Source organism: Lepidochelys kempii, chromosome 6 (genome assembly GCF_965140265.1).
Source record: "Lepidochelys kempii isolate rLepKem1 chromosome 6, rLepKem1.hap2, whole genome shotgun sequence".
NCBI lineage: Eukaryota > Metazoa > Chordata > Testudines > Cheloniidae > Lepidochelys > Lepidochelys kempii.
The window spans coordinates 17,804,375-17,823,221 of NC_133261.1; positions in this window are offsets into that span (position 1 = coordinate 17,804,375).

The window sequence follows — 18,847 nt, forward strand, 5'->3', positions numbered from 1 at the left end:
TGGAACCACCACCAAACCAAACAAACAATTATTCATCCAGCTCTGCTCAGTTGCAATGCAGGCAATCCTTCAGGCAATGCATAAATTCTTCCTTCTTTCCACCTCCCTTGTTTACTACTTCACCTGATGGTGTTCTTGTCACCACTTTTCTTCTCAGTACATCACACTAGGGCAGGAAGTGAGGATGAATATGCAGTCAGCTTACTGGCCCACACTAGCAGCATATTCTACCCAGGAGACAGATCCTCAAATGTTACAAAGGCTGAATGATGACTAGAAACCGTAGCAACCAGCATGGAACTTAGAGGGAGGGTCGCAAGTTGCAGGAGGGAAGAGTATGGAGAAAGCACCAGCAGGTCAGTCTGTGTGCACATGGCTCGAATGCTAAGCTCCAAGTGCTGCAGCTCTGTAAATAGTTGCTTGAACAAAGGGCTGGCTTAGTTTAATAAGACTGGATCCTGACAGAGGAAAAGATTGATGGATGATATTGAAGCAAATTGAGAACAAACAGACAAAGGCGTATAATTTAAATAACACCAATATTCTGAACACTAGAGGTGTAGAAGCATTCGATGACAAAGTCTGTGAGTACGCTGTTCGAACATTATGCCAAGATGACCAGGCTCATATATGGTGATGAGGATAGAGCCATTGCAAAAACATGCAAGATGGAGTATTTAGGAAGAAAGGCGAAGATCATTTAAATATGTGCCTATAGAATTCAGTACCATGGCTTCAGAGAGATCTTTCTCATACCTGAGCGAGAAGATGCAATAGAGAAGCTTGAACCAAGCAATTCCCCTGGGCTGGACCCCATCTGTGACCATGAGCTAAAGCACTTTGGGAAGAAGGCTAGAGCCAGGTTGTTGGACATCAGAAATTACTCAAGCATAAAAAAGGAAGGTACCTAAATTGATGGAAATCACCAGTTACTGTTTCTCTGAAATCCGGCAAGGATCCCTCTTTTCCAGGCAGCTATTGGCTTATATCTTTAACCAGTCTCCTTTGCAATATAATGGAAAGAACAGTACAGTCAAGGCTTCTATGGTGGCTTCTAAAAGAAGGAAAGGTAGAACCTACCCAAATGGCTTATGGGCCTTTGCACTCAATGACAGACTTGCTGGTGGCCTTCTGGCAGCCTCTTAGCAATGGCTTCCAGAAAAAGCCACCGCAGTCATCAACAGGAGTCTGTTTTTAAACTCAGTGCAACATTTAATGGAGTCTGGTGTAATAGGCAGTGAGATGGGAGTTTGGTAAAATGCACCTCTGGATAAGAGGTTTCCTACCATACAGGAAAAAAAACCCACTTAGATTAAGTTATACTCCTTCAAAGACAACGAGGCCAGGATTTCTTCAGGGCTCAGTATTAAGTTCTGGTGTTTTTTTGCTGCTCTCCTCTGGTCTGTCAGACTACCTGAAATGATTTGAATACACCTATGCAGACGATGTTGCACTTCATACCATGGGTCTTGAAAAAGATATATGGAGAATGGATTGAATGAGGACTTAGAAATCGTAACTAGATGGGCAACGCAACATAAATTCAAGCTCAATCCAGCAAAAACAAAGTCCACCTACTTTACCATAATTATAGGAGGTTCAACTACAGTCCAATCTTCACACTGGCTGGAGAAGGTATTGCTGTTGAGAAAAATCTGCTGTACCTTAGAGTGACATTGACACTGTACTCATGTTTGGACCACAGGTCAAAAAGTTGGCAGCCAAAGCAAAGAAGAGATTGGCTCTTCTATAATGTATTCCAGGTACCAACTGGGGTTCACATGTTTGAACACTGAAAACAACATGCTGCTCAATATCTCATCCAATACTTGAATAACTCTTACCTGTCTGGTCACATAGTGCTCTCAGTAACCTTGCCAAGATCAATGTTGTGCAGTCATCTGCAATTCACACACTAACTGGAGGTGTAAGATCCACTCCAACAGCAATTTGTAAAAAGAGTTTTTGATGTTCAACCACTTGAGAATCATAGAGAAGAATAACTATTTTGGTATGGAAATTATCTCATTCCCTATCTGAATGTCATCACTGTTCAGGTCTGTTCAGAAACTGGAAAACCAAATTAAGGATGAAAAGATCCTCTTGTTTCCAGAAGTGCACAAAGGCTACTGGAGAAACAGAAACACTTGATGATGCTATGAGGGTAGAGTGTGTGAAGCAACATGTACACCCACTAATCCCTCCACATGAATCTATTTACTTTAATAAATATCTCTCCCTTTGGGAACCTTGCTCAAAGGAACATACGGAGTTGGCCACCCTAAAGAAAATTGTAGAAAAGCCACAGGTCAGAATATGAACAAGAGGCTGCCCGGCAGCTCTCTAACACCACTTTCTACAAGCCATTACCCTCTGATCCCACTGAGAGTTACCAAAAGAAACTACACCATTTGCTCAAGAAACTCCCTGAAAAAGCACAAGAACAAATCCGCACAGACACACCCCTGGAATCCCGACCAGGGGTATTCTATTTGCTACCCAAGATCCATAAAACTGGAAATCCTGAATGCCCCATCATCTGAGGCATTGGCACCCTGACAGCAGGATTGTCTGGCTATGTAGACTCCCTCCTCAGGCCCTACGCTACCAGCACTCCCAGCTATCTTCGAGACACCACTGACTTCCTGAGGAAACTGCAATCCATCGGTGATCTTCCTGAAAACACCATCCTGGCCACTATGGATGTAGAAGCCCTCAACACCAACATTCCACACAAAGATGGACTACAAGCCGTCAGGAACATTATCCCCAATAATGTCACGGCCAACCTGGTGGCTGAACTTTGTGACTTTGTCCTCACCCATAACTATTTCACATTTGGGGACAATGTATACCTTCAGATCAGCGGCACTGCTATGGGTACCCGCATGGCCCCTCAGTATGCAAACATTTTTATGGCTGACTTAGAACAATGTTTCCTCAGCTCTCGTCCCCTATTGCCCCTACTCTACTTGCGCTATATTGATGACATCTTCATCATCTGGACCCATGGAAAAGTAGCCCTTGAGAAAGTCCACCATGATTTCAACAATTTCCATCCCACCATCAACCTCAGCCTGGACCAGTCCACACAAGAGATCCACTTCCTGGACACTCCGGTGCTAATAAGCGATGGTCACATAAACACCACCCTATACCGGAAACCTACTGACCGCTATTCCTACCTACATGCCTCCAGCTTTCACCCAGACCACACCACACGATCCATTATCTCCAGCCAAGCTCTACAATACAACTGTATTTGCTCCAAACCCTCAGACAGGGACAAACACCTACAAGATCTCTACCAAGCATTCTTACAACTACAATACCCACGTGCTGAAGTGAAGAAACAAATTGACAGAGACAGAAGAGTACCCAGACTTCACCTACTACAGGACAGGCCCAATGAGGAAAATAACAGAACGCCACTAGCCATCATCTTCAGCCCCCAACTAAAACCTCTCCAACGTATCATCAAGGATCTACAACCTATCCTGAGGGACGACCCATCACTCTCACAAATCTTGGGAGACAGGCCAGTCCTTGCCTACAGACAGTCTCCCAATCTGAGGCAAATACTCACCAGCAACCACACACCACACCACAGAACCACTAACCCAGGAACCTATCCTTGCAACAAAGCCCGTTGCCAACTGTGTCCACATATCTATCCAGGGGACACCATCATAGGGCCTAATCACATCAGCCACACTATCAGAGGCTCCTTTATCTGCACGTCTACCAATGTGATATATGCCATCATGTGCCAGCAATGCCCCTCTGCCGTGTACATTGGCCAAACTGGACAGTCTCTACGTAAAAGATAAATGGACACAAATCAGATGTCAAGAATTATAACATTCAAAAACTGGTTGGAGAACACTTCAATCTCTCTGGTCACTCGATTACAGACCTAAATGTGGCAAGTCTTCAACAGAACTAAGATGGAATATAAGCTGGCCCACCAGGGTTCCCCACCCTCCGCTGCTGGTAAAAGTTCCCGCTACTTGGTAGCTGGGTGGGACACAAGGGGGGCGAAATGCTCCCAGCACTGGCAGCTACTCCCCTGGTCATGGTGGGTTTTTTTGCAGCACTGGGAGAGCTCTTTTCCAGCGCTGGTGCTGCGACTACACAGCCACGTTAAAGCATTGCCACGCTTGGTCGTGAAGACATCCCCTAAGTCCAGACAAGGGTGAGGGCACAGTGCCCCTCTTGCTTTGCCTTCATTCAGATGGGAGGCAGTAATTTAGGGCAGGCATCTAACAGCAGAAAATTAGCAGAACCCCACGATGGCTCAGCTGTGCTGGCTGACATGTTCCGTGTGAGAGAGCAGAGAACCACATCTCCATCCATTCTCCTCCCACCTTCAGCCATGGACACACAGTCCTTTCCTCCAGCTCTTGACACAGCTCCAGGGATTTATGCCTCTTCTTCCTGCCCCCTTGTCAAATTGAGAGAGAGGAAACTTGTCCCTGAAGCGGTTTCCAGAGCTCAGGTGCCAGTTCTGCTCTCCGAGAGCTTCTCCTGCGGCTTGCGGGCAGGGATGTCCTGCTCTGAGGGGCCAGTGCTGATGGGACACCTCCCCAGCTGCAAAGGGAGGTTACTGGGGGACAAGGAGAGGCCCTTCTGGCCTATGCTATGGAAGGACTGGGGGAGCAGGAATATCTGGGAGGACCATGGGAGAGAAGGAATGGTGGGGGCAGCTATAACCTCTGTAAATGCCCCCATCATTAATGTCACGCATCCTTAGTCAGGAGTTCTCTCCCTGATGATTGGCCCATGGTACAAGAGATCCTTCGTTCAATCACTGGGGATCCCCATCACTGATGATCTTTGTGAAAGGCAAAGGAGGCCTTTGCAGCTGAGCTAGGATCTGTGCTCTTTCTCCCTCCCCACCTACGACAGCAGTTTCTTCTTCTCTCCACCTCCTACAAGGAGGTCAAATATATCCCGTCCATTGATAGCCACCTTTGAAGTTCAGGTGTGGACAAAGCACCCTTTCAGTTAGGCTAAATATGGGAGCAATTAAATACCCCATGGTTTAGTGGGAGCAAAAACAACAGAACCCACCACCCAAGGCATGGACCAGCATGGCCTGAGTAGTTGGTGAGACAAGCAGGCTGAGGAGAACCCTAGGACTGATTGCAAAAATGCAGGGGCTGGGGAATGGATTTATGTTGCAGATAACTATCGAAAGGAATAAGGACGCCAGCAGAAACCCAGAGAAGCCTTGGTAATGTGGCTGTGGAGGAAGCCAAGAAAAAGCCCTTTGTTAGGGCACAGGACTGGCTACAAGCAAGTTTGCATTTCTACTGTGTTCAGGGAAACAGAGCTGTGTGCACCTTCTTCTTAAGTAAACAAGATTGTACCAAGAAATATGGAACATTTATAATCAATTTCTCCTCTTAATGGAAACAACCTGGAGAGGCCCCGAATACTGCTAACCCCTTGGGCCTAGAGGCAACACTATAAAGAAATACAGTACACACAAAAAATGCCTTTAGCTTGAACTGCAACACAAAACCTTAACTCTGACTTCATACTTCCCTCGCACGAAAAGAATAGATCATGTATCTTCACATTTCTAGAAAGCTTATTTTAATGTTGCTGATGTCACAGTTAAAGTTTGTCTTACAGTTGGAGGTAGTGGGCAGTAGCCTGTGGAATCGCCAGGTCCATCAATAAGAGTGATTAACACAATCTGTGTGTTTTAAGGCTTGATAGAGAAGCCTCCGAGTCTAAGGCCAGCCATGCTCTCTGGTTTATTTGGGCAGATCCTCTGAAGCCTGCTTGTGACACCCGTCACCCACAGGGCCACAGACCCCCCAGTTGAGAACCACTGTGGTAGAATAGATCCCTGTCAGCCGAAAGAGCTGAGGCTTTGTCTTGAGTTTTCTACACTCAGTTACTGCGCTTGAGTCAGCCTCTCTCACATGAGAAGAGCCACACTGTGAATAAACAAAGGTCCTGCTGTGTCCAAACTGGCACTGCACTCACTCAGGTGGGGCACTAAGACTTTTAGGAGCTCATCCCAAGGCTCTTTGCACAGCAGTGAGCTGAGCCACTCTATGGATTCTTTCCCAGTGGATGGTGGGAGAACTTGTCTGTCCTTTCTTGGGACACAGGGGGAAGGGTGGGAAGGCATTGGAGAATTAGAAGCACTCAAGTGCAGCTAGCTTGCATCCATACTACAGAAAGATCATGTTAGCTGGTGAGTTGTGCTAACTTAGTCTTTAGCCTGTGCCCCGAGGGGCCAGCTCACTTGAGTTATAAGCAGCACATCTTAAGGGTTTTTCTGTGTGGACAGGAGTCAAGTCAGGGCAATGCATAAGGTGTAGCTCGAGTTAACTTGGCATCTCCTTTTGAATCTGAGCAATATTATCTGCAGAATACAATGAAAATACTTCACTCTCACAAGCCCCATTCACACCTGGCAGTGCCAATCTCTTCTAACCATGTTCACTGCCACTATAGAACAAAGGGCGATAAGAGGACATTGTCTTGGGGAAGGTCTGTCTCCTCCGGCTCTCTGGTTTGTTGAAAGTCTAATTCCAATTCAGGATTTATGCCACCTTTCTCCCACAGCTTTGGGGCTTGCAGAGTCTGTGATTCCTGATTTAATACCTCCATCAAGATAAACAGAAGAGAAATAAGTTGTTTAATGACTAATTCTCTTCAATCACATCCTGTTTTGTATGTGTTTGTTTTATTCAATACACTGCACCTGCTGCCAGGGCCGGCCCACAGCATTTTGGCACCTCAGGCATTAGGGTGACCAGATGTCCCAACTTTATAGGGCCAGTGCCGACTTTTGGGTCTTTTTCTTATATGGGTTCCTATTACCCCCCACCCCCTGTCCTGATTTTTCACATTTGCTGTCTGGTCACCCTATCAGGCGCGGAGCTCAAATGACACCCCCATGCCCCCTTGCTTGGGCCAAAACTTTGAAAGGTCTCAATTCTGCCTTCTTTCCGTTCTACTCTGCCCATGGTACTGCTCTGCTACCTACCCCAATAAAGGAGAACTAACAACTTTAAATGCCTTGTTCAAAAATTGTCAGTACACTTTACTATGCAGACAAGAAAAGTTACATTTGCTGTTCAGGCATTTGAAAGTTAACACTTGCATTTTGATGTTTGAATAATCAAAGTGGTGCTTCCGTGCCTTCTTGGTTGCAGAGACTTGAACTGCTTCTGCTTCCTGAAGGTCCACAGTCTGGGCCAACTCATACTCTATTGAGATGGTTGCAAGGCCGACTAGCCTCTCCTGGGTCATTGTGGAGCGTAGATGTGTTTTTACTAATTTCAGCTTGGAGAAGCTGTGTTCTCCACTGGCAGCTGTTACAGGAAGTGTTAGAAGTATGCACAGAGCAACAAAAGAATTTGGAAAGAGGGTGGTCATCTTATTTGTGCATGTATATTCCAGAACAGCCTTTGGAGTTGATCCTGTTGAATGTATCTGAAAAGGGCTTTCAGTTCATCACCTATATCACTTGCATCAATATCGCACATGTCATCATGTGTCAACACGGTCTCTAGTGCCCTGCATTGCTGGTTTAGGTCTTCTTCAGGTACAGTGAGGAGTTTGGGAACATCCTACAACATCCCAAATATGCTGCTGTGATCCTTGAGCGGCATGAAACTTTCTGCAACTGATTGTATCACACAGTCTAGCACCCGGTTAAAGAATTCAGCTTTGAATTGTTGTTTGGGGCCTCTTATGAGATTATCCTGTGCCTCATATACAAAATGTCGTCTTCTTCGGTGACTCTTGTATTCTTGAATGGGTGGGGAAATAGCTTCAGTGTGAAGCTCCTCTACCCATTTCTGCGCACTCTTCAGAATGTTTTGAAACCCCTCATCTGGCCGGAAGGAGTGTAGGTGGCTGCAGCAGCAGAGGAGCCAGCCAACAGAGCTGGAGACATGGGACTTTGAGGGGGAGTTCTGCTGGAGGAGAAGGACTGAGGTGAGAAGGCAAAGACGGACACAGAGGCAGCAGTGGTGGTGACCCAAGCGGTGGAGGACACAATGAAAACCTCATGTTTTCTTCCACACTATGGATAGAGACATCTTTAATGTTTTTAATGAAGTAAATACTCATGGGAACTGTGTGCTCATGGGAGACTTTAACTTCCCAGATATAGACTGGAGGACAAGTGCTAGTAATAAGAATAGGGCTCAGATTTTAATAGATGCGATAGCTGATGAATTTCCTTCATCAAGTAGTTGCTGAACCAACAAGTGGGGATGTCATTTTAGATTTGGTTTTGGTAAGCTGTGAGAACCTCCTAGAAGAAATGGTTGTAGGGGACACCCTTGGTTCCAGTGATCATGAGCTAATTCACCTTAACCTGAAGGGAAGGATAACAAAAAATAGATCTGTGAGTAGGGTTTTTGATTTCAAACGGGCTAACTTTAAAAAAATTAAGGACATTAGTTAGGGAAGTGGATTGGACTGAAGAACTTATGGATCTAAAGGCAGAGGAGGCCTGGGATTCCTGCAAGTCAAAGTTGCAGAAGGTGTCAGAAGCCTGCATCCCAAGAAAGGTGGAAAAATTCATAGGCAGGACTTGTAGACCAAGCTGGATGAGCAAGCATCTCAGAGAGGTGATTAAGACAAAGCAGAAAGTATACAGGGAGTGGAAGATGGGAGGGATCAGCAAGGAAAGCTACCTTATTGAGGTTAGAACATGTCGGGATAAAGTGAGAAAGGCTAAAAGCCATGTAGAGTTGGACCTTGCAAAGGGAATTAAAACAAATAGTAAAAGGTTCTATAGCCATATAAATGAGAAGAAAACAAAGAAAGAAGAAGTGGGACAGTTAAACACTGAGGACTGAGTGGAAGTTAAGGAGAATCATCAAATCCTAGAATATCTGGGCATGGCCCAATATCTAAACAAGTACTTTGCCTTTGTCTTTAATGAGGCTAATGTGGATCTTAGGGTAATGGTAGCATGACAAATGGGAATGAGGCTATGGAGGTAGAGATTACCATATCCGAGACAGAAGCCAAACTTGTACAGCTGAATGGGACTAAATGGGGGGCCCAGATAATCTTCATCCAAGAATATTAAAGGAATTGGCACATGAAATTGCAAGCCCATTAGCAAGAATTTTTAATGAATTTGTAAACGCAGGGGTTGTACCACATGACTGGAGAATTGCTAACATAGTTCCTATTTTTAAGAAAGGAAAACAAGTGATCCGGGTAACTACAGGCCTGTTAGTTTGACATCTGTAGTATAGAAAAAAAATTTGAAGGAGAAAGTAGTTAAGGACATTGAGGTCAATGGTAAATGGGACAAATTACAACATGGTTTTACAAAAGGTAGGTCGTGCCAGACCAACCTGATCTCCTTCCTTGAGACAGTAACAGATTTTTTAGACAAAGGAAACACAGTGGATCTAATTTAGCTAGATTCCAGTAAGGCGTTTGTTACGGTGCCACATGGGGAATTATTAGTTCAAGAATACAAATTATTACAGAGGGTCCTACTGAAAGGTGAACTGTCAGGCTGGAGGGAGGTTACCAGTGGAGTTCCTCAGGGATCGGTTTTGGGAGCAATCTTATTTAATCTTTTTATTACTGACCTCGGCACAAAAAGTGAGTGTACACTAATAATGTTTGTGTATGACACAAAGCTGGGAGGTATTGCCAATTCAGAGAAGGACCGGGATATCATACAGGAAGACCTGAATGACCTTGTAAACTGGAGTAATAGTAATAGGATGAAAATTAATAGTGAGAAGTGTAAGGTCATGCATTTAGGGATTAATAACAAGAATTCTAGTTATAAGCTGGAGATGCATCAATTGGAAGTAACAGAGGAGGAGAAGGACCTTGGAGGATTGGTTTACCACAGGATGACTATGGCCACCAATGTGATATGGCCGTGAAGAAAGCTAATGCGGTTTTGGCATGCATCAGGTGAGGTATTTCCAGTAGAGATAAGGAGGTGTTAGTACCGTTCTGCAAGGCACTGGTGAGACCTCATCTGGAAGACTGTGTGCAGTTCTGGTCTCCCACGTTTAAGAAGGATACAGGAACAGGTACAGAGAAGAGCTACTAGGATGATCCGAGAAATGGAAAACCTGTCTTATGAAAGGAGACTCAAGGAGCTTAGCTTCTTTAGCCTAACCAAAAGAAGGCTGAGGGAACATGTGATTGCTCTCTAGAAATACATCAGAGGGATAAATACCATGGAGGGAGAGGAATTCTTTAAGCTCAGTACCAATGTGGAAACAAGAACAAATGGATACTGTGGAAGAAGACAAGTTCTTACTTTTAGTTTGCATGCAACAAGTTAGATACAGTTTTATTTTTAGGCAACTGCAAGAAGGAAGACAGCCGTTTGGACAGGGTGTCTGTTTTTATGCAAATTTTTAAAGTATAAACAATGTAAAGCAAGTATTTATACCTTTTTTTTACATAAAGCTCTGCTTTGTCTCTACATTTTTTATATTTTATTTGTTTGTAACATGTTTTTGCTACAATTACATTTTATTGTTATTTTAAGGTAAGGTTTTTGCTTTGCAATTTTTGTACGCTTACACCTGTTTTGACTTTAGAAGTTTTGAGTTCTTAGGGGTTAGAGTTAGCCTAACTTTTGCTTTTTTTTTTTTTTTTAAACAGAACTAAGATGGCTGCACTTCAATGCCCTTTTTTACTTTCCCACTCCCCTCTTCAGTGCTTTGAGCACAACCATCATTTTTAAACTTTTATTTTTATTAGAGCTTGTATTTTTGATATTAGATTAAAAGGATCAGCCCCATAACTTTTGGTTGGATGTAGCGATAATGCATAATTAGTATGAACATGAAAAGTATTTTTGTTATTCTGTTTTTTATAACAACAATACCATATTTTTTAATTAAACAAAAACAATACAAACATTAATGTGTTTAGTGTAATAATATGCTGGAGTTATTTTGTAGCCTTAGTTACATACCACAATATAATTATAATTAGTCCATAAGATAAATGCTTTATAGATGGTATGAAAGGCATGTTTTTTAATTTGATATATATTTTGAAGCACATAGATTTGGCCTTGTAATTTAGAGATTTTTTGAACCTTTGGTAGGAGTGAGTGTAGGTTTTGGAATTGGTCGGGTATTAAGGTGGTTTAATTAAAGGGTATTTGAAGCCTTAGGTTTAATTATAGGATTTTATTTGCAGGCCAATAGATAAGGATTTTTTGCAGCAATGGTGAAATTAAAATGTATGTTTTGCAAATGGTGACCTTAACGTTTACACAGCTGTAACTAGCTTGGAAGAGCAGGTGTTTTGTTAGGATTGGTGTTTTCTACTTTTTTAACAAATGCTGTTAGAAACAGTGACACATTTTATTTTGGCTTTAGCTTTTGTATGCACGGAGGCTGTGGGGGCTTTAAAGGCCAATAATGTTTATTGGCTTTTTATTTTTATGTAAACATTGGGTGTTATTTTAGGAGCACTGACTATAAATTGGCTAGGCATACCAGGGGAATTAATTTTTTAAATATTACCGTGAATTGTTTCATGTTCTATGCATTTTTTTTACGGACCTGCAGGATTTGGTATGTGGGAGCCCACACCCCTTTCACTGGCCCGTAGGCTTGGAAGGAGCAGTGCGAGTGCCTGCAACTTTACCCTGAAAACGTTTAAGTTTGTTTTTACGGCCACAGATCAGATGGCACTTTGGAAGCACTAGTAAGGGCAGTGGGCCAGGCCTGGTGCTTAAGGTCACTGTGAATGGCCGTTAGCTGGTTATTTAGGAAATTTTGAACATGCCAGATTTTACTTCATTTTTTTTTGCCTTAGTGATATTTAATTCCATTTTTATTAACAGCTTTTGGGTTATTAACCTAAGGGCGGAGATAACATGTAATTTACCCATTTCAGCTTGCACTTGGGTTAACTGTGCTTTAGTAATAAGACTAGTGGCCTTTTTTAGCTGCCCTGATTTTTTATGATGTTGTTGGCTTTTATAAATGTTTTCAATTGCTGCTGCACTATTGGCCCCACTTGACAGGTGTTTGACCAAATCTTTTTTTAGAGGAGACACTGGCGCTTTGCTCTGCTAACCGAATGGCAGCTTTTTTGGAGCAGTTGAGATAGATATATACGTGACCTGAAAGCTAAATAGGGCGAGGGTAAATTTTATCATTTTTAATATAGCATGAATTACTATTCCTTTAACACATTTCTTTTAGTAAAGTACCATACCACATTTGTTGTTTATATAGTTTAAAATACTTTTAAGAAGCATTGACATGAATAGCATAGGAGGGGTATATTGCAATATGGTACAGATTAGGTTATTAATTACTGGGACTATTTTAGTACAGGTAAATTTTTGGTGGCAGAACACACCCTTTTTTAAATATGAATTTGATTATTTACTAATTGGGCAACCAAAACCAATAAGGACCTTTTTTATGACATATTATAGACCCCTAAGATGGCTTTTATATTAACCCCGCTATAAAATCCACTAATTTTAATGTTAGATTCTTGAGGCTTATTTGTAGTGATATTGTATACTTTTCTTTTTATGGACTAGTTTGTTTTTTATTTAATTGTTTTCTTAGATAGGATATTTTGAACCTTAAACCTAATTTTTTAAACAATATTTAAAGACATTATTAAAATGTGAAGGCCTTGGCCATTGGGTTTTATTAGAATATCTGGTGTTGTTTGTATTTGGATGTGTTACGGGGGTAGAAGTATCATGGAGGGAATGGCGGGGGCAGCGGCAACAAGGCACCTTTGGTATTTGTTATTTGAAAGCGAAGTAGGGAGGGCAATATATGCTGAAGGTACTTATTGAAAAACACAGGGCGCAGCCTTGGAATAAACCCCCAAACCCAATTAATACCACACTTTTAAGCATGGATTTTACAAGGTTTTTTTTTTGCCAGTGTATAACGCTACGCGTTGTTTACCAGGGCCAGTTTTTAATGTTCTTTGTAGTTAGGAATTTTTGGACTTTGGCGGTTTTAGCTGAGTGAGCGGCTTTGTTTGTTTGTTTGGTTTGGAGCAATTGTGGTTTAGTACTGTGGAAAAAAATATATATATATTTTTTAGTTTGAATGCAACAAGCCAAAAAGCGTTTATTTTTAAGCAATTGCAAGGGAAGAAATACAATGGACGGAGAATACCTTTGCCTTAGTAGTTTTTTAAAGTATAAACAATATAAAGCAGTATTTATACCCTTTTATTATATAAGATGGTGTCTTTGTTTATACTTTTTTTGAGATTTTATTTGTTTTTCAAATTTTTTGTTAACAATTACATTTTATATTTATTTTAAGGCAAGGTTAAACAGCTTTGCTTGCAGTTTTTTTATACGCTTTACGAGGTCTGCCTTTACAAATTTTGCGTTATTATGGTTCTGCGTTAGCCTGACTGTTGCTTTGTTTTTCAATCAACTGAGAGGCCGACATTTAATGTTTTTTAATTTTGTTTTTACACTCCCCCCCCCACTTTTGTGCATTTTTTAGCACAACTACCATTTTAAATTTTTTATTTTTATTAGATTTTGTATTTTTGATTTTAGATTAAATGGTTAGCCTTATCAACTGTGACTGGATATAACAACAAAGCACACTGTTTGAACATGAAAGGTATTTTTGTTATTACATTTTTTACAACAACATATTTTTAAACTACAGAAAAACAATATAAACATTACTGTTTTTATTGTAACAATCTGCTGGGGTTGATATATAGCCTTAGTTACATAACACATGACATTATGATAGACACTTTATAAACTGTGGAATGCATGGTTTTTAATTGAATATATAATTTGAAGTATAATATAATATACTTTGAAGTACATAAATATATATGTACATCAATGAAGTACATAAATACAATATAACTTGAAGTACATAAATTTGACCTTGTAATTTAGAGATTTTTTGAACCTTTGGTAGGAGTGAGTGTAGGTTTTGGAATTGGTTTGGTATTAAGGTAGTTTAATTCAAAGGTATTTGAAAGCTAAGATGTAATTGTAGGACTTTATTTGCAGGCCAATAATGGAATTGTTGGCAGCAGTGATGAGATTAAAATGTATATTTTACAAAGTGGTGGCCTCAACATTTACACGGCTGTTACTAACTGGGAAATTAGGTGTTTTGTTCGGATCCTTTTCTGTTTTCTACCTTTTTAACAACCATTGTTATAAACAGTGACGACTTTTTTTGGCTTTCGCTTTTGTACGCACTGAAGCTGTGGGAGCTTTAAAGGCCAAAGTGTTTATTAATTTTTTATTTTTACTTAAACATTAGGTGTTATTTTAGGAGCACTGACTATAAATTGGCTAGGCATACCAGGGGAATGAATTTTTTTAATGTTCCCGTGAATTGTTTCATGTTCTATGCATTTTTTTTTACGGACCTGCAGGATTTGGTATGTGGGAGCCCACACCCCTTTCACCGGCCCGTAGGCTTGGAAGGAGCACTGCGAGTGCCTGCAACTTTACCCTGAAAACGTTTAAGTTTGTTTTTACGGCCACAGATCAGATGGCACTTTGGAAGCACTAGTAAGGGCAGTGGACCAAGCCTGATGCTTAAGGTTACTTTGAATGGCTGTTAGCTGGTTATCTGGGAAATTCTGAAAGTTTGAACATGCCAGATTTTACTGCATTTTTTTTTTTGCTTTAGTGATATTTAATACCATTTTTGTTAACCGCTTTTGGGTCCTTGAACTAAGAGTGGAGATAACATGTAATTTACCAACTTTAGCCTGTACCTGGGTTAACTGTCCTTTAGTAATAAGACCAGTGGCCTTTTTTAGCTGTTTTAATTTTTTATTATGCTGTTGGCCTTGAAATGTTTTAAATTGCTGCTGCACTCCTGGCACCATTTTACAGGTGTTTTACCAGATTTCCTTTTTCTAGAGGAGACCCATGGCCTTTGTTGTGCCAACAGAACAGCAGCCCCCTTGGAGCAGTTTGGATATATAAAATTGACGTGAAACGAGATAGGGCCAAACAAATTTTACAATTTTTAATGTAACATTAATTACTGTTAATTAGTATTTTAAAACTTTTTTTTAATAAATACGATACCACATTTGTTTAAAATTTTTCATGTACCTTTAAGAAGCATTGACATGAATAGCATAGGAAGGGGTATATTGCAATATGGTACAGATTAGGTTATTAATAACTGGGACTATTTTAGTACAGGTAAATTTTTGGTGGCAGAACACACCTTTTTTAAATATGAATTTGATTATTTACTAATTGGGTCACCAAAAACAGGAAGGAGCCATTTTTTTATATATATACTACAGACCCCTGGAATGGCCATTCTATTAACCCCATTATAAAACCCACTAATTTACATTTTAAATTTTTTAGGCTTATTTGTAGTCATGTGATATACCTTTACTTTTACTGACCGGTTTGTTTTATTTAATTGTTTGCTTATATGGGATATTTTGAACATTAAAAATATTTTTTCAACAATATTTCAATAAATTACTAAAGTGGGAAGGCCTTGGCTATTATTAGACTATATGGTATTGTCTGTACTTGGATGTGTTACGGGGGGATAGTATAGTGGAGAAAATGGCGGGGGCAGTGGCAACAAGGCGTTTCTGGTATTTGTTATTTAACAGCCAATCAGAAAGGACAATACATGCTGAAGATACTGATTTAAAAACACAGGGCGCAGCCTGTGGAATAAAGCCCCACATTTAATTAATACCACTTTGTTAAGCATGGGTTTTACAAGGCTTTTTTGGCCAGTGTATAATTTTTTGTTTTTTTACCAGGGTTAGTTTTTAATATTTTTTGTAGTTAGGAATTTTTGGACTTTGGCAGTTTTAGCAGAGAGAGCGGGTTTTTTTCGTTTGAAGCAGTTGTGGTTTAGTACCATGTAGGGGAGAAGTGACCAGCACGTTACCCTGCAGTGGTCTGGGTTTTTTTGGCAAATGCTGGCTGTGTGGTAATTTCATTACTGGACAAGTGAGCGGTTACTAGCACTTCAGTTTGTTTGTTTGTTTGTTAGTTTTGCTGTCCAGAAGGAGGAAAAGCAATACCAGAAGGAGGGACAGGCTGATTAGTAGTTGAAGTAGAGTTATTTTGTGGCCAAGGGACTTTTTTGCAGAAAGAAGCATGGGTTCAGGCAGTGAGCTCTTGGCACTTTACAGCAGTGTTGGTAGTTAGCAGGACTTGCTAAGGGCCTTTTTAGTGTGGGGCCAGAGCAGTTTTGTGTTGATGGACCTGTACGTAGACCCAGTTACCTGTTTTTTAACCAATGGCAGGTTGGTTGAGGTTTCTTGGAGCAGGACTTGTCTTACCTGTGAATACAGAGACCTAACACATTTTATTAATGCCTGGCAGTGTTCTGCAGATTTTACGGCTGCTTGGACCCATTTTAAGCCCCTGTTTTTTTCTTGCGGCAGTTAGGTTTTAATAAAACCCCTTATGTATTTTTAGCTCATTTGACTAAAATGTTTATGGCCAAATGATTTTAATTGAATCATTTTTTTGCCTGGATTTATTTGCAGACCTTTTTTTGGAAAAGGGCCCTTTTTTTTCCTTTTGACTGGCTGCAAAGAAACCAAGAATTTCTTTTTTTCCCCAGCATTTTGTAAAATTTAACTACTTAATTTTTTTAGCAATTATAGAGTTAACTTTAGTTTTTTTAAAATTACTTATTTTTTAAAATGACACTTAAAATAGTAAAATCTAAGTTAATTAATTGTTTTAGGGATTTAAATTTTTGATGCTTGTAATTAGCTATGCTTTTAAAGTTTTTAACTTTTAAAAAAAATTGTGTGTTGCTTGCTTGGGCCCGATTTTGCTTTTTTTGCGGAACCGTTCCTTTTTATGGGTACAAGCCTTGTTTTATTACCACTTTAGCAAGGAGGGTGGGCTTTTTAACTAGCCCCCACCCCTTTGGGTTATTTTTTTGGAAACATTTTTATTTCCAAGGGCTACCCGGGTGGTGGCGTGTGAGGCTGGCCACCTGGGCAGAATGCATGGCCAATTGGCGTTCTCACTGTTTCATGTTTTTTACGGCAGACACACGGCCATTGCAGCATATGCTGAGCACACATGTTTAAATTTTCACATGTTCCTGAAGGGCTGGTACTTGCTTAGCCAGGGCTTCAGGCGTGTGCGTTCCGCTTTTTTTGCCTGGAAGTTTTGTTTTAAGGCTTGCAACTTGTTTTGGGCGGAGGTTTGAGTTGCTGCTTGGAGAGTGATTTATGCTTTTAGTTGCTTCATTTTTTTGAGCTGTTGGGTACACATATTTTTTAATTTTTTTTTATTGCTTAGTTTTGCTATGACTTGGGGTAGACCCACCTGCACCCTTTGTTTGCAGCCCGGGGTGGAGAGAGGAATGCTAAACCATTTTTTGGTTTTTAGGCATACTACAATGGAGAGTGGGGCTTATTTTTAATTATGCAATTTTTAACCTATAATACCAACAGTGCCAAACAAAGCAAACGTAAAATAACAAGGATAAAACAGATAGATGGTGTGCACTGTTCAGGGCTTTTTCCCTTTGCAATTTTTTCTTAAACTGTCTCCGATTTTTTGTTACCAATTTGCCTGTGCCTTAGTTAATTAGGCTAAGACCACAGGATCGCAGGGGCAGAGATGAAGAGCACACACCATGTGACTGAATTTTAAATCTTCATTAATAAACTAACACAGTGGTGAGTGTAGAAACTGCTTTTACATTACTTAAAGGAAGAAAAAATGTTAATACTTAAACCTTGACCCACTTTTATACATGTACACACGCTGCCCGGGCTAGCCAGCCCTGGGGGTAGGAGAGAGAGAGATAGAGAGAGAGAGGTGGATGGTAGGTTGTTTTGTGTATAGATTGTTTAGAGGTACGCTGCAAAATTTTGTAACTTGCTTTTCCTTTGGGGAGGGATTTTTATGCCCTGGGTTTTTTGGGGCGTTCCTTTTAGGGATCTTTGCTTGGTATTTTAGTTTAGGCCGGCTGTTTGTGGCCTTTTTAGCGTTTTCAAACCATTCTGGCTTTAGGGTTGCAAAGGCAGACTGTTGGGTTTTACCGGGCAGCCAATCTTTGCAAATGTAATTTTAGTTTTGCAACTTATTTGCTTTTTGTTTTATGTGTGTTTATATTTTTTTTACAGCCAGCTGGGTGTGAAAGCAGTTTTTTTCTACTTGGCTTGGTCTCTGTTTTTTGATTTTTGAATGCAGGGCAGCTTTTTTTATTTTTAGGCTAAACTGACTTTTAAATTAACCCTCCCCCCCCTTTATTTTTTTTTTTTCATTTAGCTTTAACTAATTGGGGATATGAAAGAGCTGAGAGGGTTAACAATATAGTTTGGGTAGGGAGGCATTTGGTTGCATTACATTTAGTTTTTAAATTTTGTACTTGAGTTTTTAATTTGGGGAGGGAGTTTTTTGGCTTTTGCACTTGATACTTATGGAGGTTTTTGTAGCTTTTTTTTTTTTTGACGTGTATGATTTTATTTAAATTGAAGGTACCTTTTAGTGGGAATTGTTTAGAGGGATTATTATGTAAAAATTTTAATTACACAAGGGAGTATTTTGTTCACTTAGCGGCTTATCAAATAGTTTCCCCAGTTTATTTTGTTTGCTGTGTTAGCTGCTTAAAAGCTAAAAAGATTTTTAAATACTTTAGGGAAAGCGTTTGCGGGGTAGCAGCTTATAAGTAGGAAAGGCTTTTACTTTTTTGCACTGTTTGCTGGGTCATGAGGTTTGGCTGACCCCTCCCCCCTTATGTTTAGAACTTTTTTACTTAGAGAGTGAGGGCCCTGGTGTGCCTGAAGTTAGCTTAAGTCCCAGACCTCGATAACGGCACTTACTTTTTACACATTTATTATTTACTTTTATTTTATT